The sequence below is a fragment of the Falco rusticolus genome, chromosome 7, assembly GCF_015220075.1.
Source record: "Falco rusticolus isolate bFalRus1 chromosome 7, bFalRus1.pri, whole genome shotgun sequence".
Lineage (NCBI taxonomy): Eukaryota > Metazoa > Chordata > Aves > Falconiformes > Falconidae > Falco > Falco rusticolus.
The window spans coordinates 4,448,412-4,462,235 of record NC_051193.1 but is presented as its reverse complement, the minus strand read 5'-3'; the positions used below and the strand labels follow the sequence as shown (position 1 = coordinate 4,462,235).

Here is a 13,824-nt window from a genome sequence, read left to right as displayed (position 1 = left end):
TGAAACAGGTAGTCATAGTTCTGGTAAACCATCTGGTAGTTCTCTGTGGTGGTGTGCCACATGTTCTAGCAATTGCTGTGTTGTGTGTTTTAAGAGTTGTATCAGGGGTAATTGAAATTTGGGTCTTAATCTCAAACTGAGCAACCCCTGTGATGCTTTATGGAACCTTTACTCCATTCTTCCACCTTTTATCTCTGTTTTGGCCAAAGCAGCCTCTCCAAGAGTGTATTTTGTACCATTGTTCCTCTGGTGTAGGCTGGCTAGGAATTCGGAGACCTGAGCAACTTTGTAGCAGTCACCAGCATAGTCAAATAGCAGGGGGAGAAAAGAGCAAATTAATTCTAATGATTAGGTAGAACATACCAGTGGAGAGTCTGGCAGAGGTGCAGCAGCTGTTGGGGCTGACTGACTGCATGTGCACTCCCTCTGCGTCCCAGCAAACCTGTTTCCTAAATGCTGCTAAATACCAGTTGTTTCCTAACAAATTCTTCTGTTTATCAGCGCAGAATGCTCTGTAACACCAAATAGCAAGTGGAGCTGCAAGAAATTTCGAGTATAGGCAAATCGTTAGGCTTGAGGCCTGAGTGTATTTTCTGGAATTTAATGCCATCTCTGTGTTCCTGTTATCTCTGATTCCTAATTTAGATTTTAGATCTCTAAGGGGTTCATTTGAACATACTCTTTACTAGCACTTTAAAAATGTCAGGCATATGTTTGTCAAATTTAGAGCTGGTTTAAGCACAATTATGCATGCATTTAAGCACAGTAGTTAAGTGATTTCATGAACTATATCAGTAAGTTTACACTAATGTAATTACACTGATACTAGCAAGTTTTATGAATTAACTGCATTTGTTTCCAAACAGATCTAGTTAGTTCTATTGGTGCAAAATCCAGGCATAGACAAACACTTATTTTTGCTAATAATACAGTGTTACAAAGGTGCGATGTGTTTTGTAAGATGCATCATAATATTCTTTCCTTCAGCCAAGAGGAAACTGAGAAGTCGGAGCAAAATGCTTTAGTAAAAACTGGGTGTCGATTTTGTTTGGTTTGAGGATTTTTTGGAAAGGGGTTAGGGGTTTTTTTGATTGTTTTTTTGTTGGAGTTTTGTTTGGTTGTTGGGGTTTTTTTTGTTTGTTTGTTTGAGGGAGTAGAGGGCTATATATTTCAAGGAAGAGGCACGCTTGGCAGCAATCCAGAGATTGTTTCAAGTGTACCACAGTCAAAAGAAGTAAAAAGTCAGAATAACATACAGAATAAGTATTGTCAGAATTGTCTTGACTGGTGATGGCTGGAGAAGGACATCCTTGGTGGGTGAGCGCTGGGGCTCTGAGCACGGTTCCTGGGGGAGCTCCCTGCAGCCAGCGCCATGCTGGCAGCAAAGGTGTGTGCTGGGCTGTCACAGAGAAGAATCTGGCGATTCCTTTGGCTGAGCATTCACCAGGTAGACATCAAAAAGGGAAAAAGACACATGGGTTGTGCCTGGGAAGTCGTTTCTCCATTGGATTCCACTCCTGGAATGGCAGAGCTCAGAGGGTTGCAATCAGCGGTGCTGAGTCTACCTGGAGGCCTGTAGCTCATGGCGTTCCCCAGGGCTCAGGGCTGGGTCCAGTCTTGTTCAATGTATTCATCAGTGACCTGCATGGAGGGGCAGAGCACACCCTCAGCAAGTTTGCTGATGATACAAAACTGGGAGGAGCGGCTGATAACCTGCGAGGCTGCGCTGCCATTCAGCGAGACCTGGACAGCCTGGAGAGCTGGGTGGAGAGGAACCTCGTGAAGTTCAACAAAGGCAAGTGCAGGGCCCTGCTCGTAGGGAGGAACAACCCCACGTACCAGGACAGGCTGTGGCTGACCTGCTGGAAGGAAGCTCTGTGGAGGAGGAGCTGGGAGTGCTGGTGGCCAGTAAGTTGCCCATGGGACAGCAGTGTGCCCTTGGGGCCAAGACGGATTCTGGGGTACAAAAGGAGGAGTGTGGCCAGCAGGTCAAGGGAGGTGATCCTCCCCCTCTCCTCTGCCCTGGTGAGGCTGCATCTGTCATGCTGAGTCCAGTTCAAGGGAGACAGGGAAATACTGGAGAGGGTCCAGCAGAGGGCTACAAGGATGATGAGATGATGGAGCATGTCCCTTATGAGGAAAGGCTGGGAGAGCTGGGTAGCCTGGAGAAGACTGAGAGGGGATCTTAGCTATATCTTACGTGCAGGTGTCAAGGGGATGAGGCCAGGCTCTTCTCGGCAGTGCCCCATGGCAGGACAAGGGACAATGGACATGAACTGCAACAGGGAGTTCCATTGGAGTATGAGGGAGACCAAGCACTGGGACAGGCTGCCCAGAGAGGCTGTGCAGTCTTCTCTGAAGACACTCAAAACTCACCTGGACGCAACTCTGCAACCTGCTCTAGGAGAACCTGCTTTAGCAGGGGGTTGGACTAGATCTCCAGAGGTCCCTTCCAACCCTGACCAGTCTGTGATTCTGTGGTCCTACAGATCACGCGGTGCCAGAAACCCCTTCTGGAGCTGGGGGATTTGATGCGTGCAGGGGAACAGCTGCATGGTCTTCAGGGGTTCTCAATGCCTACAGGGAGGACCAGGAGGATGGGAATCCCACTGCAATAGCCCAGGCCCTAAGCTTACTTCTCTGTGTGTGCAGAAGTAGTGTGACAACCTGCAGCCCCTGGTGTGGCGTTCCCAGAATTAAATATTGTAATTAGCCTTTTCCTTCTGATTTCCAGTTCTATAAACCTTGCATCTGTACTGCCATCTCTAGCCCTTGGGAGTACTGCTGCACTCCGTCCGCTGCTGACAGCAGTGTCAAGCCTGATTCATTGCTGAGTGAGACTTGTTTTAAAGGGATGAGCCTATGTTTTTAAATTAGCCGTGTTTTAACTGACCTGAAAGGTAGGCCAGAGCCTGAGCTGCCAACACTCTCAACAAAAAGAAATTGTATTTTGAGAGGAATGCAGTAAAAAGTCCAGCCTTTTGTCTGGAGCGGATGCCATCTTCATTCAAACCGCTTTGCTGGTAGAGGAACCTCTCAAGATCAAGTTCTCACTTGATTTGGTTTAGGGACTAAACTGGAATGGGCAGAAATGTTTGGATAGAAGTTTCATATCAAAGCATCTGTTTTTTTGAAATTAATGTGTTAGGTGTTCCAGTAATGTTTTGGAGGGTGGGGGTGTGGAGAATGTAAAATCTTCAAAAATCAAAAGTATGTTTTGGTTTGCCTCTTCCAGCTCGCTTTACATTTGATAGTGTAAAGGGTCTTGTTTGACTTTCAGACTTCAGACTTCCCTATTTTGAGGTGGTTCTTCTTTCAGCCATTCCAGCCAGGTGCCGCCTTTGGAACAGCTCTGCTGACCCCAGGGAATTGCTGTTTGGTCACAGCTACTCTGGTGTTCCCTTCCCTGTGGGTGCGGTGCTGGCTTGCGGGAGCTACTGCCGGGGTGCTCGTGGTGGGTATGTGGTGGCTGCGGGGCCAGCCCTTGCCCCTTGCCCCTGCTCCCAGCACAGGGCCAGCCCTGCCACAGCGGTGCCCGTGAGCTGGTAGCTGGGCCAGTCTGTTCTCCCTGTTTTGAAATGCAGGCGTCAAGGTGAAAGAAATGGTCAAAACTTGTTTTGAAGCTCTAGAAGAAAACTTTCATTTTCCTATGTGTTTTCGATTTTGTTAGTTTTGCAGTATCAACTTGTCATCCTAATTCAGATATTTTTTGTCCAAAACCAAACAAACAATGTAGCATTTTTCTGGAACAGAAATCCCACTTTCACATATGCGTTTCCGTTGATTTTTGTGGGACTACTCACATACATAAATAGCTGCAGAATCTTATTGAAATCCGAACCATAAATTTTGTAATAGGTTAAAAGCATCCTGTCAAACTGTGGATAATAAATTCTGGATATAGTGAAATTGTTCGTAACTTTCGGGGGGAAAAAACGAGACTGCATTTCCCCTCGCTGATTTACAATGGCTGTGATTTTTAAAGGACCTAAAATACCTTTCTGATGTAAAATTACTTAAAGTCCTTCCCTGAACAAACAGTGATGCTATGTTGGCCATACTGCTATCTAATTAAAAATTTACTACGGTATCTGGTGCCTGAACCAGGAGCACGGAAGTGCTGATGCACACAGCTCTGGAAGGAGCACGGTGCCGGCTGCTGGCCCCGACCTTGGCAGGCTGACCCTCCGCCTCCCGCACCCTCGCTTTGCTCTGGCTACTCTCACCCTGGCACTGTCGCTGCAAGCCTTTCATCCCTAAAGCTCCTCTGCCTTGCATGGATTTTATTTCAAAAAATCTCTTTTGACAGGTGAAAATGTCTTTCTTTGAAGTTCCCTGGAGAGGCAGATTCCCCTTTGGTCTGCAGTTTGCTGCACCAGCGCCTGTGCCTCTCTGCGTGTAAATGTTTCTGTTTGCTCTGTAAGCCTTTTGCCTCTGCTGTGCTCTAAATATTCCTCATTTAATGAAGCAAAGTTCTTTAATTACTATTTTTCTTTGTGGAATGGCTTGTCATCCCCTGGTCTTTTGATACTATCAGACTGGAAGGGAAAAAAAAAAATCCTTTAAACAATTTTCTGACTCCCTCTAGAGGATTTCTTTCCAAGCCCAGAAATAGCTCCACAGTGGGAGAAGCTGAGGGTTCAGTCGCTGCGCCTGCACAGCCAGGTTTCAGTGCAGATTTCATCTTTTCCAGTACCCACAGACAGCTTTTTTCTGTCAGTTGCTGCTAATGTCTCCCAGATTTTATTCCCACTGTTCTTTAAATATAAATGCTCACAGTCCATTTTTCCTTAGGCAATGCAAGCCCAGCATTCTCTGTCAAAGGACCCCACTGCAGTCATCGCTGCCTGGAGAACAGCCGTTCCTGTGATGTGCTCACTCCTCTGGACCAAACTTGCTGAGACTATCAAGTAGAAAGCTTAATTTTAACACCTTTTGCATGCTTCCTCTCCCATTGCAATAGTGAAATTCTAATGTCTGATTTTCATGATGTCATTTTTTTTCCCCCTTCACATAATTTACTTGTATTTCTGTCCTTTCCTATTGCTGTCCATTGTGTCAAGTCACAGGTGATGAAAAATGCCATTAAATTTGGACAAGAGTGGTGTGGCTTCTTTACAAAGGTCACAGGAAGAGTGGAGACCTATTTACTGGAGCATACTGATGCGAATGGTCCTTCTCTGAACGGTGGTAATGTGGTGTCTGTGGTCTGTAAAGAAAAATGCTCCGGAGCACTCTGCATGAAGGCTGGTTCTCTGACATGTTTAAATGACAAATTTAAATTTATTCCTCATATTTCAGATGCATTATCTTATGTAACCGTTCAGTACCATTACCTTATTTAAGCATTTCAAATGTGTTATCTTATTTAACCAGGGGAATAGTGCTAGCTATAGTTGGAAGAAGCAATCCTGCGCTCTTCTTACTACCACTTGTTAGTTCAAAATTCTTTCAGGATCTTCCTTAGCAATCGGCTGTGGATAAGAGCTAATACTGCGTTATTGCTGCACTAAATCATTCTCAATTTGATAAAGGTTGCAGCCACCTCTAATTTACCCTCTTATTTCCTAAAGGAAATGTTAACCAGAACAATCACTTTAAAGGCAGTAGCTAATGATGGGCAATATCATTTGATTCTTTTAACGTACTTAGAGTCAAGAGTGAAGTAATCACGGTGTAACCAACTAAGTTTACTGTTGGTCCCTTGGACAGGGTGTCAGGCATGGGTGCATGCATGGACCTCTCTGCCTCAGCACTCCCTCATCAATCCGTGCTCCGCAGTTCAGCTGGTTTCCTCGGAGAGCCGGGACCTGGATGATCTTGTCTGTGGCAGTGACTGCAGTACAAAGGTGGCGCTGGGTCCCCCTTCTCACCCATCACACCCCTAGCGCGTACTGCTGGGCCATAACCCCCTGCACACCCCAAATGCAACGTACTTGTGCTGTGAGGCGCTGGGACTGCTGCAAAGACTGCTCCAATGTACCCCTTTAAAGGAGCTAAAGGTGTTCATTAACGTGTGCCGTTTACCTACAGGTTACAGGGTTGGTTTGACCCCTTGACCAGAGTCCCTGCAAAAGCACAGTAAGAAATACCTCGGGGTCTGGAAGGGCTGTAGGTGACTTGCCAGGGGGATTTGTGAAGGGGACAGTCCATAGAGGCAGCAGTGGACACCCATGGTGCGGTGGAAGAGGTCATTTCTTGCTGGTCACACATCCTGGCTGCCGCTGTGTAATTCTTTGGCCTAATTGCAGCAAATTGTGATTGCAGTAATTTCATATCTGGATCCTGCATCCCAGAAATGGCTCAGTTTTACGATGTTTCACTTGTGATGGCAGAGCACCCCCAGAGCACCAACATTTAAATGGAATTGTTTTTTCGGTGTGTGGCTGACACACGCCTGGGCCCTGCAGACCGATGGGCAGTTGGCTCTGCCCTGCGCTGGTGCCTGTTTGTTTCTCAGGAACCGCCATGGTTTGTGCTGTATTCGTGGTGCTGAGCATGTGAAAACAGATAGGAAGCATGAGAATTATTTGTAAAGGGGGTGCTGGCCTGCTTAGCTATGTATACAATTCCTCACCAAATTAAAATGTGGAATAGTGAAAAAAAATTTAAAGGGACTAGCATTATACTACTGAAACTAGTGCCATTAGATATATTCTTTTCAATGTTTCCTAACACTTCTTTTTAAAAGGTGGTTGTAAGTGCCCAGAAGCCATGTAGCTTCTGTGTGTTTATAAAAATATATTTATGTCCTCTCCGTTGTAGGTTAAGGGTTCTTACTCCATCACATCATGAGGGGCCTAAAGGAACATCATGTTCACCTATTTACGGCAGTGGCAAGCCGAAATAGCTCTTCTGCAGCGCTTAAAAGTAGCAATCTGGTGTGAACGCTTGAGCTTTTCTGCCACCAAGTGAGGCAGAGCGCAAAGTGATGACTGACTTCTCCCCACTGTCGTCGTCTCCTGTGACTAATGTTGCTTTAAAATTTCATTTTCCTCATTGCATTTGCTATCCATTTCTTCAATTTATTCTCTCGTTTCAAAGCTTGTCATTCGTTTCAAGGGAAGTGTTTGGTTATGCCCCAAACCACAGGCGTTTGCTTAGTACTAGTGCATTAGGCTGTTGGTGCTGGCAGTGGTAATTGTGTCAGGACTCCTCTTCTTGCTTAAGTCAAGGCTTTATCAAGGATGATGTTGCCGGGGGTGGTATGTGGGAGTTCAGGACATGTCCGAAGGGGAGCGAGCAGGACAGGGAGCTGGCGGCGTGGCCGTATGCTGCTGGTGCCCGCTAGCCCGGGCAGTGGAGGAGGGGGGAACACGACAATGACCACTGTTACAGACCTGAGGAAAGATCGTGGATTTATTCCACTCTGAGCTCATGTTCTTCCATAGCGTATCACTTTCTAACCCTCGAAAGGAGCGGGTGCAGGAGGGATGGGATATTTCTGTGCAGAGGGCTCTGCCTGGTGGGTAACTGTCCATGTGCCTGCAGGAAGCCCTTGCTGGCGTTGGTCGTGCTGCATAAACCACCTTTTTCCCTTTGTTTGCTGAGCAATGGCTTATTAGAGAAGACCAAAAAACTTTACGTTCTTGCTCAGAGATTGAATGAACTAGAATAAATCTATGGCCTTTGCACACAGTCTTCTGTGTACCTTTGTACAAAATACATATTTTAAATATTTAACCGTTACAGAAAATTTTACAGAAATAAAAATAACACTAGGCTTTGCCTTCTGTGTAGCAAAAGAACTTTTAAATCGTCTGCACAAGACTCTACTCGAATAAACCGTTAAAACACTCTTCATACCAGAAGGCAATGCAAGGTAAACTTGTTAAAGGGCATCTATTACCTGAAACCTTTCCTTGTTGATGTGTGCTGTTCCCAGCGTGGTAGAAGTTGTAGGGGCTGTTGCTAACTGAGGCATAAGGAACATTTGAAAAGAGCAGAAAGCACCTGCAGGTGCCACCAGAGTTTATAATATTTCTATTCTGTTGGCAGTTTACTTGATAGTAGCATTTATAAATGTTTCCTATTGATACTGAGGAGGGGAAGTGTCTTTCTTTTCTTTACGCATTTCGGAGATCAGCCCATGTGATAGCTGTGCCTTTGAGTTCCCAGCTGACAGCACTTAGTGCGGCAGCATCTTCTGTGGGGTGGTAAGTGCCCTGTCAGTGGATGGGATGCCTCTCTGGTGAGCCTACGGGCGAGAGGATGCGACGTCAAGTCACCGCTGACGGGCCTTCTGCTCCTGCATGAATTGCTGTTCTGGGGAGGTTTGGAGGCAATTTTAAAGAAGACAGCTGAGTACAAATCAATGTTTTTCTTGACAGCCCTGGTTGTCTTCCCCTCTTTCCAATTTACATCTGTTCTCCTGAGATGACAAATCGCGGTTAGGAACGAGAGAGCCTTTCTATCTTCTGGATTACAGTGTGGGTTTGGGGATGGGGTTTTTTTGTGATTCCATAGGCAAACCTAATTAATCGGTATACTTTGTTCACTGTAAACCCTTTGAGATTCCTTAGATTTTCAGATTCTCCCATGGCTTGAATAGGAATGTAACTGTAATTTTTTTTCCGTGTTCTCAGGTTAATTTTTAGTCATTAAGATTGTTCATCTAAATTATGAAATCAGAAAACTTCAGGCACTGCCTGAAAGTCTCTGTAAAACCTCACTGGTTAGAGAACTGATCATGTGAGGAACATTCTTTGTCATCAAAGATCAAATTTATTTTCTTGTGTGGTTTCAGCCTTGTTCCAAACATGATTTCTTGTGCGGATGCTGTTCTGTAAATAAAGTTTTAACTGAAAAAGTTACATAATCTTATTTATTATTGAGGTGTTGTAAAGCCTCATGACAGACAGGAGAAAGCCAGAAGTTTATTTGCATTCTTTCAGCAAAAATCACAGCGTTTTTCACAAATAAATGTTTGTGTTACATTTTAATTTGATTTTGTAATGGTTAGTTGCATTGCAGTTCCATGTTCCTAGCTTTGGCTTCCTGATTAGCCATGAAAGCTTTAACTATGAAATTCTTATTTTACATTGTCTGTCTCTCAGAAAAACATAGAATTAGGAAACAATTTGCAGTACTTTAGGTTGAGCAGTTACTGTAACGCAGCTTTACTATTAAGCTTCAAGGTTCAGTATGGTCTTTGACATTTTTCCTTTTGTGTGCCTTTAGTGCAATTTTTAAATGATCTAGGTAGTAACATAGCCATAGTAATGATCACGTCATGGAAGCGGTTGTGCAAACGCATGCTGATATTTCACTAGTCCTGTTCTGCTGTGCAAGTTATTTAATAGCTGAGGTGGAAACTTGCGTAGCTCCTTCATCTAGCAGTAGAAGATCAGATCTCATTTTTATATTACTTTTCATGTATTTTTTCCAAAGCTGCTCTTTTGTATGGCTCAGGAGGGACCACGAAGATTTTCAGTACTCATGCAGTGTCATACAGGCAAATTGTGACTAGCTTTATTCCTAACTCGCTCTGAAATTGTTAGGATGAGCTGATTATGTAAGGTGGAAGTCAGCGTCCCCCCCAGATAAACCTCTGAACTTTTGTGAACACTTGAACGCTTTCAAATATGTACCTGGGGGATCACAGGAACAGCGTGGCACGGGGAAAAGAGATGCATTGTATTCTCTAAAAGGTCAATAATAAGGCTTTACAGCGTTTCGGTGGTGGGTGGGTGCGGGGGGTTAGACTGTACTGAGCTGTGAGATAGGCTATTTCATGTATTATCTTTATGAAGATACTACGTGGGAAAATAATTCATTTCCCCTTTGTTTTTAGAGGTGCTGATCCTCTGAAGCAAATTCCAGCTTTGGAAGGGAAGCTGTATTTCAGAAAAAAGCTGGACAAGTTTCAGAGGACTCATTGCAAAAAAAGAAACCTAGCTGTGAAAAAGAGACCACTCTCTTCTGTTCTTTCACAATAGAGCTGTGCAGCTTTCCTTTACCAGAACTGCTTATGACATGGCAACTTCTATTCAAAGCAGAAGATTATAAAGCACAGAGAACAGCAAATTCAAGCCTATGTATCAAATTGAGATCACGTTGTTTGTGTTTGTGCTGAGTGACTGATTATGGTTCTAAAAATTTTTTCTTTCTTTTAGCATTGCAGCATAATTTCAGGAGTGCAAAATGTGTAAAGGTAATTTTAACGAGGGGACTTTGGAACGTGGATGTATTTTTTCTCATTAATTACTCACTGTTTTGGTGCTGCTGTGTGTGTGATCAGCCAAATTCTCCTGCTTCTGAAACTGTTAGGAATCTTTCCCATTGATTTTTATGGGAGCAATGGGAAGGGAGACAAAAGGGGATCCTAATAGGTTCCCAGCATGGAAAGACTTGCATGAATTTCATTTTAAAATCTGCAAAGTGGAACCTTTCATAAAGACCCGTATTTATTTCTAGTGAAGAGGATTAATTTCACCAACAGGCACTTTTTATAAGATGTCACTTAGTTTTGATATATCATGCTATTCCAGTGCTAGGTTTTTAATGATGTAGGAATAAGTGTCATACGTTGTTTCCTGATCTCTTATTTTTTAAACATAATAATGTGCCATCTTTTTCAGAAGTCTGTGACATACTATGAGTTTTGTGACATTTTATTGTAGTTGTTAGCGATGACCACCTTTGTTCAGTGTTTTAGAATAGCTCTGAGTGAAGAAACTTTGCTTCTGAGATGCAAGTTATTTTAAAGAATGCCTGGTACTTTTTACATAGTTGTACAGTACTCTTCAAAACTTGTACTTTCTTAGTTGTGCTGTACTGTTCAAAATACTAGGTCTACTGACAAAAGAATATACTGTATACCATGTAAGGCCACTGACTAACCTTCTATGAGGCTTTTAGGCCTGAATGTACATTAATTTATATTCAAAGGCTTGCACATGTGGAAGTTCGTATGTATGTTTCTTGCATTTCAGCATGCAGGCTGGCTAGCCATTTAGAATCTACCTGCTGTACTTTATTCCAAGAACAAAGGTACCAAAGCAAAGTGTAAATTAAAATGTTCAGTTGAAAGTGTTCATTTGCAAGTTGGATTTTGACATTTTTAAACTTCAGAAAGCCTGTGTTCTCCCCCACATAGTGCATCTAGAGGCGAAGCAAATTTATGAGTTGTGAGTATTGTAAAGAATATATTCACGAATGTACTGGCTTTTTTTTTCTTGGCCTGGTTTGATTGCTTCTTTACTAAAAATAGTAGCCTTAACTTTGAGTTTCCAGGCCTCTCTAGGCATAATGTTTTGATTAAAGTTGTCTCCTTCCACCCCTATTTTTTTACAGTAGTTATTCTTAATTTGAACCTAAAAAATTCAGTGTGATAATACAGTGATGAATATTATCACTTCAATGAGCTGGAAGTCCTGATGTGATTAAAGTTAGGGTTTGTGTTTGACAGATGATGGTGCATCATCCGTCCTCATCTACTGAGATTTCAGCTGTAGGCACGGTTGGTGCTATAGTCAATGGTAAGAACTTTCCCCTTGCACAGCAACAGTCCCCAGTTCAGCTGCACGCTGAGTGATACGGCCTTTTCCAAACCAATAAACTCTTGAGGAAGGTGTCCCATGCACATTTCACATGCTCATCAGGACATAAAAACTGCAGTTTCCAAGAGTGGATGGAAAAAAACCCTCTATTTCTCTGCAGAGACGGAGTGAACTGGAGAATTCACTGCATTATTCATCCATTCAAGAAAGCAGGGTTACCATCTAGTATGACAAAACAAATGGATTTTCTGTAAATATGAAGATCATAATTATATTGTTTGTATTAAAGTTTAGGTTATTTGTGTGGTGGACTGAAAGCATAGCAAATGTACACCTGACATCTGCATGAACATATAACTCAAAAGTTATTTAATACTCTTCTGCAGCATCTCAAGTCCCTCTAGGATGGAAGGAGCTAAAGAGGAAACCCTGAAGAACCTTCTGGACGTTCTGCAGGAAGTAACGTGCAGTGTGCCCACGCAAGGCACATGGGCTCAGCCTTCAGCTGTTACACCCACTCTTAACGATGCCATTGATGCTCTCTGGTTAAAAGTATACAGGAAATATGCTAAAAAGCAAACAAACCTAGAAAACATCGCCATGACAAGAAAACCGACCATTACAAAGCCATCAGTTTTGAGACTCCAAACTGACCCAGGTATTTGTGGTGGTTTGTGTGTTTGTGAGTCTGGTCAGCTGTCAACAGCACTGAAAGGGCTAGCCTTAATATTTCAAACAGCTGCTACCAAAAAGAAAAATAAGACTCTTGATCAGTTAACAAAAGGATTTAGTGAAACCTTTGAAGAATGTTTCATAAAAAAGGAACGTTAAATATCACAATGAACTTTGAAAAGCCAAAACCTATCGGCAAAATGATGGTTGCATGAGTCTAAGAAGGTGGAACATCAGGCTCTAGGTTGTCGTCTTGGGAATGATTGGAACGGTACAGATAGCAGTGAAGAGCACACTTGAGAGCTTTAAACAAACCACATCCCGATGGGCACGTTGAATTGGCTGCAATCTAGACAGCAAGAGCTCAAGCACTAGAGAAGGAATAGAGAATTTGTAAGAACAACCATGTAATTTTTCTAATGCTTCCTCTGTTCTTCTGTCTCCATCTTTCTGTCCACCGGGTCTAGGAGAGAGCTCAGCTGAGACCAGGAAAATAACTTCTTTGATAATCTGCTTAATGATTTTAGTCAATTAAATACGTATATTGATAGTTATGTTGAGAAAATATTCTGACTTTTAAGAATGCTGAAAACACTCTAAAAAATAGTTAAATACTAATATCTGGAATATTGTCATTGTCTTTCCTTGAGGTTTAAAAGACTGATTTTCAGTTTTGTTATTCACCCAAACCAGATATAACTATATCTAGCCCAGTAATTAAAAGTTACAAATTTTTAGATATTTTTTCTCATATCTGTTATGTGACAATGATAAATTGGGCCATAGTAATGCTATGTGGCATTAAACAGAGAGTAATGCTCAGTGGCCTCTTCCAAATTTTGCTGTTGCATATGTGCATGTAAGAGATGACAAGTCACTCGTTTCTAGAATACGTTCAGTGTTCTACACTAATGGTGCAATAATAAATTGGCTCAAACAATTTCTCCCTTTTTTTTTATGTGTGTGTGGACATATTCCAATTTAAATTTCAGCATTGGGAAATATGTTCTTACTTAAAAATAGTGCTATGCAATATTTACATTTTCTCCTGCTAGTTGCCAGATTTTTGGAACTCTGTATTTCTATTTTGCTACTGTTTATTCGGATTTTCTTTTGAGTTTAGTTAAATTCTTAGAAAGCTTCTGTCAAATATTGTTCTTTCTTGAAATGTAGCCTTCTGCAGGGGTTGAAAGCTGAAAATGGGAGGATTTTGGGTTTTGACATAAAGATGTTTTTAAATATGTTTGCTTTTATATCTTTAAGTTCAGTATCCATGACATTAATGGAAAAATCAATAAAAATGGGTTTATACCATGATGACACAAGGCTTATATTCAGAGAATTAGAACGTGCATGTTCTTGGTATTTTAATATCAAGCAAATAAAATAATTGTATTCAATTTATTTTTTTTCTAGCATAGTCATTATTTCATAAATTTGGTGTAGTCAGTTAAAGTGTTTTCTTAGAATGATTTTTGTTAGGCAGAAGAAAAAAACAAGAGCAATAGGCTGTTGGCTTTAAACCTTTAACGTATGCAAAAGTAAGGTACAAAAAAATAAAAATGCGACATGGAGATAGCAAAAAGCACCGCAGAAAGCAACGGAGTTTAGCTCCTAACTGTTGTATGACAGGCTTTCATAAACATGGACA

At 42.3% G+C, this 13,824-nt stretch overlaps 1 long non-coding RNA gene across 4 annotated transcripts in view; it reads left to right on the top strand.

The window, feature by feature from the left end:
• LOC119151065 overlaps positions 1–13,577 on the top strand; it is a 32,261-nt gene extending 18,684 nt beyond the window's left edge. For 3 of the 4 annotated variants that reach the window (XR_005105289.1, XR_005105288.1, XR_005105286.1), the window contains one exon: positions 11,888–13,577. This is a non-coding gene — a long non-coding RNA (uncharacterized LOC119151065). The remainder of the gene's footprint in view (positions 1–11,887) is intronic. The other variant, XR_005105287.1, reaches the window with a different exon arrangement.
• The last annotated feature ends 247 nt before the right edge of the window (positions 13,578–13,824 follow it).